Source organism: Galeopterus variegatus, unplaced genomic scaffold, assembly GCF_000696425.1.
Source record: "Galeopterus variegatus unplaced genomic scaffold, G_variegatus-3.0.2 Scaffold2316, whole genome shotgun sequence".
Taxonomy (NCBI): domain Eukaryota; kingdom Metazoa; phylum Chordata; class Mammalia; order Dermoptera; family Cynocephalidae; genus Galeopterus; species Galeopterus variegatus.
The window spans coordinates 147,754-166,641 of NW_007728427.1; the positions used below are offsets into that span (position 1 = coordinate 147,754).

Below are 18,888 nucleotides of genomic sequence, written 5' to 3' on the forward strand. Positions count from 1 at the left end.
CACCACGCTCAGCCAGTGAGCAAACCGGCCATCCCTATGTGGGATCCGAACCCATGGCCTTAGTGTTATCAGCACTTCACTCTCCCGAATGAGCCACGGGCCGGCCCTAAAGAGGGCATTTTGGATGAGCAAGACATTGCCAACTTACCAGACGAGCCTTTCCAGGTAAGCTGTTTCCAGAACTAAATGGCAAAAATGCTACCCTATTCTCCTAAAATCCCAATCTCTTAAATTTCTTTTGGAAGATTTTCATGCATATTTGATTTCTTTAAATCCCCTTTCAGACTCACAAGTTATGAATGTATTCCTCCAGATGGAGGACAACTTCCATTTGACATTTACGTTCAATTCTTCCTTCTTCTCTTAGAAGAAAATTGGAGATAAACGGAATAAATTGCCTAAAGCTGCAATAATATTATGCATAAATAATATGAAATACCTAATATTGAACCCAGAAAAGTGTTAGATATAGTCCCTACCTTTTAATACTTCCCTTTATCAAGGAAAGCAAACAAACTTAAGAATGATATAAAGCCAGATGTAAAAAGTAGAGGCAAACAGAGCAGGAGTTGCATAGCCAGAGGCCAGAAAAATCGTCCCAAAAAAGGTAGGATATGAGAAGAGCCTCAAATAGAGAAAATGAAACCTTGGTCATGCTTGGTTCCTGCTTCCTCGTTCTCCCTTCCTCTAATCAATCAAAACTTAAATTCTAAATCCATTCATCCTCTCCATCTCCCCTTCCTGTAGCACTCATTATCTCTGTCCCTAGACTGTTGTAGATTGTCCAAAAGGAGCTACAGGTCTCAAGCTCTCCAAGCCACCTTGTACAAGCTCAGTCCACTTAACCGTATGCTTGTTCCAAATGCAAACGCCTGCCCTCCCATCTCTGCAGGCATTGCCTGTCCCTTGAGAGCTGCCGGCTTACTGAATAAAGCCTGAGCTCCTTAACATGGCACAGAAAGCTTTTCTTGATCAAGTCCCTTCCCGTCCCTCCAGCCTCATCCCTTCCCACTCCAGCAACACCAACTTGCTCAAAGGTCCCCCAGCACACCATGATGTTTCCCAACTCCATGTCTTTATTTTTCTTTACTCAAATTCCTCTTCCCCACTAGCTCCACCTCCACAACAAACATCCCAAGCTGAGGAAGGTGCTCTTTCTCTGTCCTCCCGTCATTTATTTCTCTGCCTTTCTTCACTATTGCATTTACCACAGGACAGCCACCATGAATATATCCGTCTTTGTCAGTCAAGTGTGACCTCCCTGGAGCTGTGGGTTACTCATCTTTGTATGCTCAACTCCCAGCTTTTGTGCCCGGCGTATAGGAGATGCTCAAAAAATATTTGTTAAATGAGTAAATTAATCATTGAGCTTTTAAAAAAAAAATTGCCCTCTCTCTGATTGGTGAATAGGCACCATTCTAGGTACTTCCATTTAGCAGTAATGAACTATTATGGGAAATAGATTTCCACAGTGATGTGAGGTACAACCCCACTACATTTCATATTGGCTGGATTGATAGAGACATCCAGGAGGAAGAAGACACTTGATACTTAATCCTCACACACACCTCTGTGAGCCTGACGCTACTGTCCCCATTCGATAACTCAGAAGACGAGGATTTACACATACAGCACCCACTAAATGATGACCTTCCAACTGGAACCCAAATAAAAGGCCTAAATGTACTCCAATTAGTTCTTCCTAACTTCTAAGTAATAAAGATATTCTCCAGGACTGTAGTCCCAATCTAAAATGCAAACATAGTTCAGAACCAGCCAGCCTGTACCCTACTGCTATACCATAAGCAGACACCCTGCCTGGTGGGCCAAGTCTATTTCAGGACTCACAGAAATTATCTAGGCTGATAAGAGCTATCTGGTCTGAAATGAAGTATGTGCCTTCTCAAATAATCACTGCCACTCTCGTAATGCTGGACTATGCCCAGCTGCTTTCTGAGAAAGCATGAGGTGGTGAAGGAAGATGTCACAGCAGCAATGGCAGGAGGCACTGACACCCCCAGGCTCAGGGAAACAGCATGAGCAGGTGCTCCCCCTGCCGCTTTCCCTCCTGCTCTCCCAGCCACAGTGGGATCTCTGGTGTATTTTACACCCCGGAGCTCCACAGAAAGTCTCTTACTCCTACTCAGTTCTGGAGACAGACACTGACTATTGCTACCCACACTGGCACTTGCTCACTGTGCTTCAGCCATTCTGGCCGCAGCACAGACCTGCTAGTTGTCTCCCAGTATCAATCATTCTCCTTCTTTCCCCAAATGCTAGTCGGGCACAAGACCATCCAGAATGAAGAATGAAGGCTACATTTGCCAATCCCACTTGCAACTAGGTATAGTCATGTGACCAAATTCCAGCTAATGAGCTATAACCAGGTGATATATACAACTTCCAGGAAGTTTCCTTATGAAGGGAGGAAGATGTGTCCTTCTGTTGTTTCCTCTCTCCTGCCGGCTAGAATACAGGTGTGATGGGAGGCGCTAGGGCAGTCACTCTGGGTCACACCTGTTTCAAAAGATGGAAGCAATATGCGGAGGACAGTAAAACAGAGAAGCTGCCTGAGTATTTGATGAACGTGGAGCCACCTATTGGCTCTGAACTGCTTTTTTAAATAGGAAACACGTGTAAACTTTTTTCTTATTCAAAGAGCATTATTTTGGGTTTTCTGAAATCTGCAGCTTAACCCACCCTAACTAATATACTTGCCTCCTTTTACTTCATCAAAAGTGCCAATCTTTTTCCCACAGGAGTGTCCCTATCACAAAGTTTCCTGCAGGAACACTCTCCCACCATTTCTGTTCCTTCCCTCTGCCTTGGCGAGAGGAGCTCCCACTCTTTCTGGTCTCTCCAGGAAGCTCCCCTTACCTTTCTAGGTCAGGTATGGATTTTTTCATACTCTCATGGTAGTATTTCTCTTCACAGAACTTTTGTGATTAGATGTATTATTTGTGCCATTATTTGTTTAATATCTGCATATTCCCAAAGACTGCAAATAACACAAAAGGATGGAACCCAACCATTCTGTTTATTGTTGTATGCCTTACTCCCACACAGTGCCTGGCACACCACAGGCACTTAATTATTATAGAGGAAAGGGAAAAGAACCATGAGGTGATGCGTGCTCAACCTATTTCATATCAATAGGGGGCTGTCTATCCCAGAGCTCTTCCTTTCACTCTTTAGGTACAAGCCAAAGCTTCAATCTTGTACTAAAAAATTAAAAAAAAAAAATCAACCATGAAATGAAGGATGTGGCATTTTTGGTTGCTAAGAATCAAGTCCCAGTTGGAGCTTCCCACCCTCAAGTGTCACAGAAGGTAAGAAACACCAGCCTGTTTTTGTCCTCTCTTCTCAGGCACTCTCTAAGTCTCTTCTCTCCAGATGGCATGATGACCTCATACTCCCCACTGGCACAGCACACCCCAGCCTCATCCTCACCTTCTGGGTCAGGCCCAAGCCATCCTGTCCCTCTCCCTCAGCCACAGTATGCCCATGAACTTGTCTCCCATCCTTCCCCCTCGGCCTCATAGTGGTTCCTCCTGCAATCTGCACACAATGCCAGACCCAAGATGCCACCTGGGAATACTGTGATTCACCCCACAGGCTCCACCACACACACCTGAGGTAACAAGGTAGCTCTGATTCTCATTTGACTACCAAGGGCCCAAGTGCAGCACCTCCCAGCCACAGAGTCTCAGAAACCAGGAAAACATGCTCCAAAACCCTGCGTGACTCCTCTGCTCCCTTCTGTGGTGACCTGTGAGCTTTGGGGCTGCTAGTCAAGCCTCACGACAGCCTCAGAAGGCTGGGAATTTCTCTTGTGGCCAGGGCTGCAAGCCTACAGCCCTTTTCTTTCCTACGCAATCTCTTCCCCGCAATCAATAGACGAGTGAGCGACACGCTGTGGTGACTGTCCTAACCAGCACAGAAGAGCTGCCTGACCACAGTAAGCATCGGCCAGGGCACAGAACTGGCTGAAAGCAACACATTCAAAAACACGCATGCAGTGAACCTCACACATACTTTATCATTAAAGGGCACATTACAGATACTTTGTCTGAAGCCTCACAGAAACTCTGTAAACGGGGTAGAACAAATATATTATTCCTACTACAAGTAACTGTTGCAAGCTACAGAGCTGGGGCATATTTCAGAAAAATGCTTCTTGGCGGTAACACAGCTTCATGTCCAGAGATATTCCTCACAACGGTGCCTCCCGTTCTGGATATTTCTATATCTTCTGGGCATCTAGTACATGCCCTCTCCAGGCTTCTTTGTGGGCACAGAGCTGGGGCATATTTCAGAAAAATGCTTCTTGGCGGTAACACAGCTTCATGTCCAGAGATATTCCTCACAATGGTGCCTCCCATTCTGGATATTTCTATATCTTCTGGGCATCTAGTACATGCCCTCTCCAGGCTTCTTTGTGGGTAATAATTCCCAAAGAAATCTAACTTAGCCTTGGTCTCAAAGTGTGAGCTGAGTTTATTCTTCTCTGCTGGCTACTCAAGAAGTCTGACCCCCTGAAAATCTTACTGTGTGTCGTGTTTTGTTTGAACTGTCCCCCTCCTCCCTGACCTGAAGTCAGGCTCTGTTCTTCCTGTTCAGTACACCCTCCTCAGCCACCAGGACAGAGACAGGCCCCCATTCACCCACAAGATGCTACTTCTATTGACTAAAAACATTTACCAAGTTGAAGACAGCACAGATTCAAGTAAAGCCTGTGGTGAGAAACTCACCAGGTGGCCCAGACCAGGGCCATACTGACAAGGCCACCACGAACTGTCCTCCTTCACAAAGCAGGGCCCCCCACAGCTGGGCCACCTGAGGCAACACTGAGAAGCAGATGGTGGTACCTGTGGCGTCCACCTCATGTGACAAGCCAGGAGTTAACGCTTCACGTATATGGTTACCACATACTTACTCTGGGCCACATGCTTGTACATATTGTTTCTAATTCTCATAACCCTGCTGTAAAGACAGTGTTAAACCCCCCATTTCAGAGTGGTGAAAACTGGGGCTCAGAGAGGTTAAGTAACTTGACAAAGGTCACACACCACCACCAGTGGGGGATTCGAACCTGGGTCACTCAGACTCCAGGTCTGGGCTTTTCCCACGACAGAGCACCACCTGCTTTTGCCTTGCACTTTCCCGTCCTTCCCCTCAGGACTTGGTGCACAGACTTACGGGCCAAACATAAACATTAATTCAAGTGGGCAAAAATAAAATAAAATATACAGTTCAGTTCACACTTGTAATTTGTGGTTGACTTAAACGACTTCAGAAACGTAATAACCAAATTTTACCAAATGTCCTCTTTGTCTTTTTTTACTAATGCTTGCTTATCTGGACACAGGGGAAATGTTCCTAGGATCTGGTTATAACATCAATGTCCAAATTCCAAGTTCCACTTAAAGAAAAAATGCAAATGGACTCACCCCTTCATTGTGTCCTTTAGCTGCAACACAGCATTCCAATCTCAGTTACGGAACCCCCACATCCCCGCTGGCTGCAGGCCAGCCCCACGTCTTGATAGAATGCAGGCAAAGCATTTAGGAACAGATACATTTGCTGCACACACTTTAAATTTAATCTATCCCAAAAGAAATTATTAATATCACATCTCATGCAACACAGAATAAAATATTGGGAGGGGGGATTGTTTGGGGGAAGTTATAGTAACTAGTTTGCACATTTAATAAATGTGATCCTCAAGCATTCTAAATACCAGTACGTACCAAGCTGACACAAACATCTGTTACCTATTCCATATAATTTCCAACGCTCTGATTCCCCATATCACCCAGGGTACTAATGAGGAGCGTGTGTTCAGCTGTAATAAAAGTGGTAAAGATGCAGAGGGAATTAAGGGGTAACATTATAGCCTGGGACCAAGACATCGCAGTGGGGAGATTTTATTCCAACAATACCATTGGCTAATAAGGGTTTCTGTTATTGTCCCACAGGGAATTCTGCAATGCTGTCAGCTGCAAAGAGGGACAAACTCCCACAGATTGTGGGACTGGGCACTACAGGATCTATTCTGCTCTTGAAAATCCCTTCTACCCCCCACAGGCTGCAAGAATCTGTAAGAAAGGGCACCCAGCATGATTTCTCAGCCAATAGCACAGTCTGGCTTTAATTGAGCTTTTTGAGAGGGAATGTTACAAACACCAGGATATAATGCAAAAATAAAGCTCCAAGAATAAAACACCTGGAAGTCCCTGAGCTCAAGATGGCCTGGAGTGTACACAACATATGTTCATGTTTGTACCATCTCAAATTACAACTCATTGGATGGATAGCCTCTTGGGGATGGAGCTGCGGAATGTACTACCATTAAACTCCAAAGGGGACCCTTCTACCACAATCCCCACCTGCATGTTTCAACAATAAAACTTGGCTTGAGGCTGAAGCTTATCCGTGCTAGGAAAAAGACAGAAGGGTCCTAAAACCTGTAATTTGGGTTTCTCTGGAGGAAAAAAGCCAGATTTGTCTATAGCATAACTCTTTAGAAATATCTTATCATAGTTTCTTTCATCCTCCAAGTGAATATCTATATCCAAACCTTCTTCTTGACAAACCAACCCTCTTCCAAGAAGTCAACCGCCAGCTTGTTGGGCTAAAAGCCAGTGCATATTTGTATATCATCATGTTGAAATCATGGTGCAACCATGTTGAAGAATTTCCTGTGTTCAAATTGTGCCTTTAAATGTTCAAAAAGAAACAAAAGGGCAGAGCTTTTTAAGAATCTAAATTCTCAAAGTGTTGGGAAGTTCCAAGCTATAAAGGGCACTACACAGCCTGAAAGTGTTCACAGAGGGGATTTACACCACTTTGTGAGAAAATGGTGTTGTTTTGTAATTTTTATGACCTGAAGAGAGGAGGTAGCAGAGGGGGCATGTCCCAGAAGTCACCACTGGACATAGCGAGAAGAGTCCTTACATTAGAGATGCACCAGGGTGCTGGACCAGAACATATGGGAGTCTTAAATGCAGATCTGCTGCTTACTAGTCGTTTGACCTTGTTTTTAAGCCTCCCATAATCTCTCTCTTACTCTATGACAGGCTCAACTTGTAGATTGAATGAGGCACTATACGTGAAATTGCTTTACAAATTCCAAGTACTATTAAAGACATAAAGTCCCTTGTGGACAGGAGAAATAAATGAATGAAAACATTCTCTCCAACTGAAAAATGTTTCCTTTGTGGGCTTTTAGAATAATTAATAAAATATCTAAGATAAGATGTTCTTATACTACTCCCTAGCCATTACTCCCCAAAAATTATTTCTAAGAATTACACTGGGAAGATTTAAAATAAAACTATGCACAGAATTAGAGTAAAAATTCCTATTCTCTGAACACATCCGAAAAGTACAACTCCCAAAGGTAAGAAAGTCCATGTTTCTGCCTCCAGGGAATTCCAGCAATCCAGAAAGAGTCATTTGGTACCACCTTGGCCAATTTTCATTTGGTTTACTTTCTATCTATATGATGGTGCACCCATTCCTGTCCTTCTGACAAAATCTAAAGGAAGCTGAGGCAGAAGGGGACAGTATTCATTTATGGAGAGATTAGAATTTACAGGATGTTATTACCTAAAGGCTCAGCACAGAGTCCAAGAACAAATGTGAAGGTTTGGAGAATGGAAGAAGATAGAATCTTTTTTCTTCTACTCTATGAGTTTGGCAGATACAAAGTAACTAAAAGACAGTACACTTCTTTATTAAAAAGAAAATGCTTAATTGATCTGGATTCAAAATATTAAACTGAACGTAGCCACGTAATGAAAAATATAACAATTCCCATTAATGCAATATTTATGGCAAAGTGAGACCTGCAGGGCTACAAAGCTGCTCCTCACTAACCCTGAGCGAAGACACCACCAAATCTGTTTATCTCTCAGCCTTTGACTTACACCTAAGCTAATCACTAAACTAATTTTCTCTCAGTAAACTGGTGTCTGACAAGAAAGAAAAGGAGGGAGAAACAGAGATAAGAAGGTACGCAGAAGCATGGACGAATAACACGCTACATGGGGCATACCTGGACTGGTATCCCAATAGGGCTGGCACAGGGTTTGGGGCAGAGAGTAAGTAGCAAGACAAGAAGCCATAAGCAGGGGGGACAGTCAGGAAGATGGAAGGGAAAAACCACAACTACTGGGGAGTTGAATCACAGCCTGCAACCACTGGTCCTGATTACAGATAGGAGACAAGAGATTTAAAAATGAAAATCTACAAACTTTTGGTTTGGCCATACAAAATATTACTAATTACAGCCATGTGCACAAACTGGGCCATGAACTGAAACACATTTACTTTAAGGATTTTATATATAATCAGGGCACTCAACAATTGGTTGTTAAAGGAACGAAGGAAATGCTTAACATGTATGCCAAATCACCCAGTTTCACATACACGTCAGATCCAATTACAAGATTAAACTATATGCCTTCCTCTGCTCTGGTGCTTCTGTTGGGAGAGAAACTGAGAGCTGATGGTTTGTAAAGGAACCTTGGACACCTGCTCACTAGGGTGCTCTTGCTCCCTTCACAGAGAAGCTAAAAGGCTCCAGAGCAGCTGTGGAACTGGTGTTTCTAGAGTTTGGGGCAGTTATGGGCCAGTCAAGCAGCACCATCAGTAGAACTACTCAGAGTAGACTGAGGAACACTGGGCCTTAGAAAGACAGAAGGATCCTGCCCAGCTACATAACCCTGGCCCAGAACACTTTTGTACCTGATTAAAGTCAGAGTCCCCGTAAGTCTATAATACCTATTACATTTTATAGCCAATATCAGCTTTTATAAATCAATTATTTCATTTATCTGGGTATGTGTTTGTGTGTCTTCTACTTAGCTAAAAACTCCATGAGGGCAAGGACCATGTTGCTTATACTTATCCTCTATGCCAGTGTTTGGCACATTGCCTGGCATGTGGCAGGTGTTCATAAACACTTGTTGAGTGATTAATTCATCAGCCAAGGTACTAAAAATCCAAGCTGCTAATTCTCTATGGACTACAGAGTCTGTCTCCTAGGTTTACAACTCAGCTCTGCCCTGTTTTAGCTTTGCAGCCCGGGGAAGTCATTTAACTATTCGATGTCTCTGTCTCTTCATCTATACAATGGGGATAATAATAGAATCTGCCCCTACAAAGACTGTTCTTAGGAGTAACTCATTTTATTATATTACTATAATTATTATTACCATCTCTCCAACTATGGGGTGTGTTCTGGGAAAAAAAAAAAAAAAAAGAAAAAAAAGAGGCATCTTATCAAAGAACCTAGCTAAAGGAAACTACTTCATGTGAGTGCCAAATCTAGCTCTGAGCTTTTTAGCAGCCAAGATAAAGAGAAAATATGATGCTTACATAGATCTCATAAAAAAAGAAACAAATTAGCTCTTTGGACAAGAAAACACTTTTCCTGGGGCTGAATTTAAAAGACCTATAATAATGTAAGGATCAGTGATTTCAAGAGTCATTTTACAAAAAACAGAGCCACATAACTTTTCTTATATGATCCCATTAAAAATAGAAAGAATACTCTCTTCAGAGAACTTCATTCAGGGTTCCAGGCAATTCTTTTTCCTATGCACAAAAACTCCTTTTCTAGAATTGGGATTTTTTTTTTTAATTTTTAAACCAATAATTTGCATTAATGTAGGTATGAAGGCATTAGTTTGCTAAAAGCACTTAGGGAATTTAGTGATCTCAATTTTTTAAAACATCCTATGACATAAATCAAAATTTTTAGATTTTGCTGTGTTGGGTCAACAAGCAACTTCTGAAAGGATAAAATCTAAACAGAGGTATCAGTTTAATAAAAGGCTAAGAGGGAGGGGTGTGATTCAATCAAATTATATTTCATCTAAAGGTAAATATAAGATAAATTACTGTAGTGTTATTTAATAAATGCTCCAAAAAATTTTAAAACTGGAATAAATGAGATACCTGTTTAGAAAAACACCTAGTGAGCATGTTTATGGCAAAACTTCAAATACAGTAATGTACTATAAAACACACATCTGTATCTGACAAAGCAACCTTTCAAAACAGATGTGTCATATGATGTTTCAAAGCTAAAGTTTTTTTTTTTTTAAAGTTTGTCACATTCAGTCAAAGCCATTTCTGTTTTTCTGAAACCTGTGGGTGTTACTTTGGAGAAAACTTTTCTTCAGTGTTTTTCCACTCTGGATCAACTAGCTCCTGTCTTTTCCTCCCAAATGAACCTTCGGAAACCACTCTGCCAGAGAGAATTCACGTTTTCTCATATGGAGACAAGTTCTAATACTTTCAAATGGTCAATCTGAAAAAAAAAATCCTTTGCATGCCAATTCCTACAACAAAAGAGGCTTTGTATCAAGATTTGCACAGAAAAATATACCAAAGCTACATCCATTATTTAAAGTAATAATTAATTCCTTCTCTCAGTATTTCATATCATACTCCCTTCTTCCCACCTCATTTCATCTGACCCAAAGAACCACCTTCCCATCACACAATAAATACCTCATTTATTCAACATTGAATGAGATATTCTACATAAGCAAATTTTTCAAATAACTAAGGCTTTTCTCCTTTCGAGAAAGAAAGTGACCTTAGTCATTTTTAAGGGAACTCTACCTAGAATGCACAGCATACACAATTACTTCCTGGCCATCTTAAATATTTTGAGCATCCTGAAACTTGCTTATTGTATTTTATTTATTTATTTTTTTGGAGGATTTAGGGTCATCATTATGAATACTAATTAGTTTATTAAGGCTTGGTATAATATTTCAGTTTTTATCTTTACCAGATGCTTTTATATTTCTATGTTTGTCTTGCCTATACTTTCTATACTTCTGTTTTTTCTCAACTCTGGCTACAGACCTGTGTCTCTGTCGCAAGCCCATCATTTAGCATCTTTCACACTCATTTACAATCAATTTTAGGCAAACCAGCTCTGGATGAGGGCTAGAAGGTCCACCCCACCTACAGAGTAACCTATATGGACTTTTGACAGCTATTTTCCTTGTAGCTCACTAAAACGTTTTGGATTCCTTCATGATGCATGAACCTGCTGTAAAACTGACACAGTAGAATAATATTAGTGACAATATTAAATACACTGCCTACACTAATCTAATTTAAATGCAAGCCATCAAAGAAAGTAAAGCTTATGCACTAAGGGTGAACTGTTGGCAATATAGTTGACAGCAAAACTGTGCTAAAAGCCTTACTTTCCTATTGCTTCTAGGGCTTCGAGTATTTTAGAAATTCTAGGAAGAGAAAAAACCCAATGTATAACTAGGTCTAATAAAGTTTTCATGGTTGCTCCCCCCAATTTCTCATGGTGCCCTCTCCCTTTTTTTTCCCAAGAGGAAGAGATATTCAACGTATACATCCTCATTAATTACAATTTTAGCATCATTAGCAAATTCTTCCACTATAGTTCCCCAATGGAAATCCTAGTCACTATTCCTTCCCATCTTTGATCTCAAGTCTGTGCCCATGGGCACTATAATGGAGATCAGATACTCCTGCCAGCACTCCCTGGTGCAGGTCAGTACAAATAACCCACCAGCTTACGTCTGTGCCCATGGGCACTTAATGGAGATCAGATACTCCTGCCAGCACTCCCTGGTGCAGGTCAGTACAAATAACCCACCATGAACCACATAGTCCAGGGCAGGCTGAAAGCTGGAAAGTGTATTTCAAAGAAAACACACAGGGCTATTCCAAAAGTCCCTCTACTGTACAACAATAGCATTTGCAGCATTCTAAACTCCAGTCGTAACCTGGAATCTTCCCTGCCTTCCCATGTTAGATGTAGGGGTGCAACTGTACCCTTTGCAAACCATTATTCTGTTAGGAAAGGCAAAGCCTGTTTCACAGTTTCACAGCCTCAAAAATGTTCGCTTTTTAAGCTCTTTCCTGAAATGAAATAGAGTATCTTTGCCCCCAGAGATAACTCATAATTTATCCTAGATTTCAACCTTTTTTACCATAAAAAGTATAGGAAGTTGCATGGAAACAATGAATGGAAGTACACTTTTTTATCTACCAAGAACAGGAAACTTTCAGTAGTTTATGGCAAAACTACTTATTTGATCCAAAGAGAAAAAATAAACTACCCTCTTCTAAGTCCTAACTTTTTACCCTCCCCATGCAAAACATACAAGATCATACACAACTGACAACCATGAAACAAATGTCAACACCAAGAAAAAATTAGTATTTACAAGCTTTAAAAATACATTTCCCCAAATTACTTAATGAACCTCTTCAAACAGGCCTACACCTACTTCTTCTACTATTGTATGGCCAAAATGAGTCATAATAAAACTCTGGAATATTAAAGACAATAAGTGAGGAAATTCCAGAAAACATAAAAACTATTTCAGGGAGCCAAAACAGAATGATATTTATTTTTCTATCCAAATGCATAGGAATGAATAAACCGGCAAATAAAACAGGCACTCACAAAAGTAAACACATATCTGGCTACAGTTCTACAACACTAAGTCTTCCAAATTAACCACCTCCTCCATACTAGAGAAATGATTTCCTTAAACAAAGTTAACCACCAGCACACTCTCCAAACTGTAAGAACCTCTACTATACTGTGAGCAATCTAAAAACAGGTATTTTTGAACCCACAGCATCTAACCCAGCAACCGACACACGATAGGAGCTCCATGTGCGTTACAGAAAGGAAAAGCCCACATTTAATTCTCATTCACCTTAGTCTTAGTACGACCCTGTCTGGGCTTTGGCTCCAACTCCACTAGAAACATATCACTTTACCCCAGGCCTCAGTTTTTTCATCTTTAAAATAGGGAAAATACCTATCCCACCCAATCCACAGCATCGTTATGAATAAAAAATGAGATCATGCATTTGAAAAGTTTTTTAATTAAATCAAAAAGTTCTATACAATATGAAGATATTACCATTAAATATATGGAAAATCAATAGAAAAGAACTTCCTTTCTCCTTACCACTCCACCCTCACCCTCCAACAAAGAAGCTCACAACATACAGTGAGAACCCTGGGAGCGCGGAGGAGGTAGCAGACCTGGCTCCAGTCTCAGCTCTGCCACTAACAAGCTGCTTGACCTGAAGCACCTCCCTCAGCTTCTTGCCCTGTATACTGGGGCTAATACTACCTACCATGCCAAATGAACTAAAGTAATGGATAACAAAGAATGCTATAAACTTAAAAATGAGATAGCTACCTACATACGAGACTAATAAATTAGATTTGCCAAACCCAAAGCACAGACTTTAATGTTTGTGTTACAAAATTGATTGACAAGGAAAGAAGCTGGCTGTGATCAGACTCTTCCTAAACACCCTAAGGAAGAATGTGAACCAAAGACACAGGAGTGGAGAAGCCTCTACGGTACAAACTCAGAAGAGATTAACTCAAGTGTAATTACCTAATGAAATGTGGGCTTTAGAAATTGGAATTGTGAGGGCCGGCCCATGGCTCACTCAGGAGAGTGTGGTGCTGATAACACCAAGGCCACGGGTTCGGATCCCTATATAGGGATGGCCGGTTTGCTCACTCGGGAGAGTGTGGTGCTGACAACACCAAGTCAAGAGTTAAGATCCCCTTACAGGTCATCTTTAAAAAAAAAAGAAAGAAATTTGAATTGTGAGTGCACAACTGTGGATGAGAACCCCCTGTGTCTACTTAAACTTGTGAACTGAAATATCAGGTCAGAGTGTCTCCATTCCTGGTTAAGATAGAGGCACACAACCCTAATTCTCAATGGGAATGCCCAGCATTCCAAAATAAAGCAGCTCATAGAGAAAGCAACAACAGAAGGAGGGCAAGAGAAGAAAATAGATCAACAAACTACAGCAGATTGGTCTGGTCGCTTAGTAATTAAAAAGAGAAAAGAAAATAACCTATCTCAAAGTTCAACTCAGGGCTGAATTCCTATCAGAAAACTACTAGAGGCCAAAGACTACATCTGCATAATACTTTAAACCTGAGGCTGGTCTCTGAGAAAACATTTGACAATGATTATCAGAACATCTATTTTTCTTTCTATTCATTTTTCTCAATTATTTTTCCCTAACTGTTGCAATTCACTTACTACTCTCCTGCTTCTTAACTGCAACAAGAAAATACATGTAAAGTTGGGTAACGTATTCTTTTCTTACATATTCTATCTTTTTATTTTTTGGCACTGGCTGGTAAGGGGATCCAAACCCTGGACCTTGTCACAACACTGCTCTCTAGCCAACCAAGCTAACCGGCCAGCCTTTCTTTCTGTTTTTTTTTTTTAATTGGATACTTACCTCTTATAACTATGGGTGACTGGCAAACACACATACAACTAACAGCCAACAAAATGGGCTAGTATACGGCTATAGTGTCGAATCATCCCTGATTCCTCATGGATTAGCAAATGTTCACTTAAATCAAGTGTACCACCTGTTTCAGTTGTGGAGTCTCTTCCATCTTTATGGGACTGTATTTTGAAAATCACTAGAGGGAGTGGTTTCCATGTATTGGGCTCAATGGAACCTTTAGACTCGTGATGCAATAAGTGTTAACATTCAAGTATAACTTTATCTAGTGGGTGCACATCAAAAGTGATATGAAGCATTAAGAAATTTAATTATACACATATTTTATATCCCTTTACATAAACAGGATACAAAGTACTTTTTTCCTTAAATTAATATAGGATTTCAACTACATTAAAATATGATTATTTTCAATTACTCCCATATAATGAATATCCATATTAAAGAAATCCCTGAGTACTTTATCATTTATCCTCTCTACAACTACACATTTGACAGAATCAAATTGTAGCCCTAAGTAGTGAGAATTACGAGCCCAGCTAAGAACTCAATATACAGTCTATAGTTATGCATTTACTTTAAAATAAGAACAATAACCTTTAACTCTACCTTGGGCTTTGGACTCACCTCCATCCTGATTTAAAAAGCTGCCACGACACCTAACTCCAGCTGGCATCATTGGACAACCTAGCCATCTGACAATATTTTTACAAAGTGTCATAAAGAACATATGGTTCAAAGGCATGGAACCTGTGTTTTCCAAGGTCCATATGTGACAAGCTTTAGAAAAGGATTACAGATATTAGCACAGTGCAATAAATGAGAGGTAACCCTCTTCATACTAAGGACAGTCTCAAAAGAACACTCTGACCTTGGCAATGTTTTCAAAAGTTCAGACAAATAAGAACTACATGAAGTGTTTGTTTGTTTGTTTTCTAATACTGCTTATTTTAAATTACCCCCTTGATTTTTAAGCCAGAAAGGACGCAAATGTCTGAGTTACTATAGTCACCTTCCTTCCACTGCTTTTAACTGGGCTATAAAGCAATCCCTGTGGACACCAATCTTAAACTGCCCTAGCCTTGCCAGGACAAATGTTGGCCCATGTATTCCAGTAAGGCCATGAGTGCTCTGAAGGTCAAACAAAATATGAATTATTTCCAATTAGAAAGGAAGTCTGCGCCTTCTGGAATGAGGCCCCCGAGCTCAGCCTTGACTTGATGCACTATGAAGAAAATAAACCAAAAACTGGGAACGGCCTTCATTTTTAATCAGTACTTTCTGAAGGATGCTACTGATAACAGGGAAAAAATGTGAATATACTTGAGATTCACATCTCCCTCTGTCTTGGCTGATTCTTTTTTAACGGATGCAGATACAGATGTTTAGAGTATAAGCTTTAAATTAAAACTATAGTATGTAAACTTGGATTCCTGCACCACTCATGAAAAGGGTTTGACACATTACTTAGCTTTTTCTTTTTTTCTATTTTACCAAATTTCCACAAGTCCTTCCTACAGCAGACAATTTCCTCATGATATTAGTGCTAAGAAGAAAAAATAGGAAAGGAAACAACAGAGAAAGCTTTTTAATGTCTACTTTTCATAAAGGGCTAAAATCCTAAATTGTTTTCAAGCAGGAAGACATATAACTAATGACAATTCGCATGCCTACATTACAAACATAATATTCTTTCTTTTTTTGGCACATTGAAAAAAAAAGAAATCTCAATTGTCTTTTTTGCAGATGAAGAAAGGTCAAAAGAAATTAAGGGACAGTTTAGCTTAGTGATCAGCAACTATCACAACAACAGAGCCCACCTTCTCCTGGAGCCTGGCCATCCAGAAAGGCCTTATGTTTCCTCAGCTCCACCTGTGGGTTCCTAACCTTTACTCCCCGCCACCAACATGCTGAAATCCTCCCCCTCCTCCACCGTTCCACCTTTAAAGCCCTGATCAGTGGTCTTCACCACCTCCATGAAGCCTCTCTCAGCTAGATATAACCTTGCCCTTTCCTCTGAATTCCTGCAGCAGGTTGGTTCTTCGCTGAAGGACACACACCATAACGCCATGGCTGCAAAGCTGAGCATTGTCTCAATAATTCCCTCAGCATCTAAGGAAAAGTATTTTCTTATTAATCCTCCACAGCACCTGGAATAGGACCTTGCACATAATAAGCATTCAATAAATATTCGTTAAGTGGAATTATTTGATTAATGAATAAAGTGATATTTCCAAGGTTCCACAGTAAGTGAGCTGCAGAAACAAAAAATAAAACCCCTGCTTCAAGATGCCCATAGCAGCACAGCTTGTGCCATACCACAATGAAATCCATGGCTGTGCTGGTATTTTCGTGTGTGGTGAGATGTGGTTTGTGCTGTGTGCCCACACACACATCCTCACGACCAAGCAGAGGGCAGTGAGATTTCTCACCATGAACAAACTCTTGCTTTTACACATCCCCACAGCCCTAGCTGCTATTATATATTTTCACTCTTTGCTATTAAAAAACATTTTAACTAGATCATTTCCCTTTTGCCCCGGATTTTTTTTTTTAAAGCAAAGTTTAGGAGAGCAGGAAACTGCTGAGCTGAGACACAAAGAAAAGCTGACTCTGCACATGCCTCTTTGTTTTCTATTTTCATTCCAGCACAGTTGTGGCTGGAAACCAGCATTTAGGATTCCCCATGGACCTGCCGTCCCTGGTCCCTGGTGTTTTAAAACATTATACTTTGTCCACTACTCAGAGAGGTGTGATTCAATTGAGTATGCTCCCTAGGGCTCTAAGTGAGGCTAATATATATCATGTATCTTTGGGGAAGTAACCAAAATATGTGTTTAGGGAAAAGGAGAAAAGTGAGATCAAGGGAGTATTCAGAGATGTAATTACACATACACAAGTGGGACCTTTTGTGTGTGTGTTTTAGAGGTGGGAGGTTTAATGTAAACATTGACTACATTAGTGCTTTTGACTTTTATATACATACTGCATCACCAAACTTGAGTACACATCTGTTAAAAATGCTGACACATTCATTATAAGAACACCATTTACCTTATGGATTGGAGGTTTTGTTGGGTTGTTTGTTGCCCGCCCATCCCCCCCCCCATTTTATTAGCTTTCTTCCTCAAATACATTTGATGGCTTATTTTTAAATTTGAGATTAGTTTACCACCAACAGGATCTTCCTACAATCCACAGATACAGATTGTTTTGCTATTCATAGGAACTGATTTCGAAAGGCTGCTCACACCTCCTTAGGAGACCTACAAACACAGGTCCAGGAAGAGTTCAGAAACGACCCTTACATACTGACCATCATCCCACTCCACTGTCCCTGTAAAAGAGGCCACTTCTCAAAGAGCTAAGCCATCCCAGAGGCTGAAAATAACCCTTTGACCCATATAGAAATTAAAAACTCAGAGGAAGTGGGGACAATTCATCCACTGAGTGCCATTCTCCCGTTGGGAGATGGCCTACTGGAGTTGGCAGCATCTAAACATACAGCCTTTCCTTGCGGTGATTTATTTCTTAGCATGATACTAAATCCATAGCTTACAAAAGCAGGACGATGCTGTCAGACACCAAGGTCTCTCAGTGTAGCCACTACTACAGCCTCCTGAAGTCATGAATCATACCTCCCAGCCTGATGACAGGGTCAGAGGACCACCCCCAAATGCTGAAAATGCCCACTCTTCCTTTCTCTGCTCATGCTATGATTCCATTATTTCAAAGGCATTTTACCTTCTATAATTTTTCTCCTTAAAGATATTAAGATAATGGACCAGCTTCAGAACAATGGGGAAATAACTGATAATCAGAAGATGAGGGTTCAAATCTTCGACTGGCTTCTTAGAAGCAGTGTCACATTATGGAATTCAATCTTTCTGAGTCTTAGTTTAAGATAATCAGTGAGCAGTAGTACATTTTTCATGAGACTGTTATAAGGTTTAAATGACAGAATATATAGGAAAGTACCTTATACATAAGAGAATACATAAGAAAGTACCTTAGCCATATTAAGTGCTTACTAACCTCTTACCTATAAAGTAATCATAATACTCAATTCATACTTCTCAGTGAATATGATCATTTAATAACAGAGGCCAGTAGAAACATTTTAAATCTTTTGCAATCTTCTCAGCCATGTTTGGGTAGTGATTGAACTGTCCACCATCTCTGCACAGATCTTACACCATAACTATAATTACACCATATTGTAATTGGTATAATTATAAATATACCAACTGTATTACACCATAACTTTACAACATAACTGTAAAGGTATTACAGTATTACAGGCATAGGTGTTAACTGCTGTAATATTTACAATAGAGAAATATTACACATAACCTAAATGTTCATCAATAACAGTACATCTATACTATGAAATATATATGCTGCATTTAAAATAGTGCTGTTAATAATAATGGAAATATCTTTTTTTTTTTTCCTTTTTGTCTTTTTTCGTGACCGGCAACGGGATCGCAACCCTCGGTGTTGCGCCCACACCTCGCTCAGCCAGTGAGCAGCCTGTCTGTATGTGGGATCCGAACCCTCGGCGGG

At 40.5% G+C, this 18,888-nt stretch overlaps 1 protein-coding gene across 1 annotated transcript in view; it reads right to left on the reverse strand.

Moving 5' to 3' along the window:
* The window catches only part of TGFBR3 (transforming growth factor, beta receptor III), a 213,384-nt gene that overhangs the window by 125,313 nt on the left and 69,183 nt on the right, over positions 1-18,888 (reverse strand). The gene's annotated exons all lie outside the window — the stretch shown is intronic.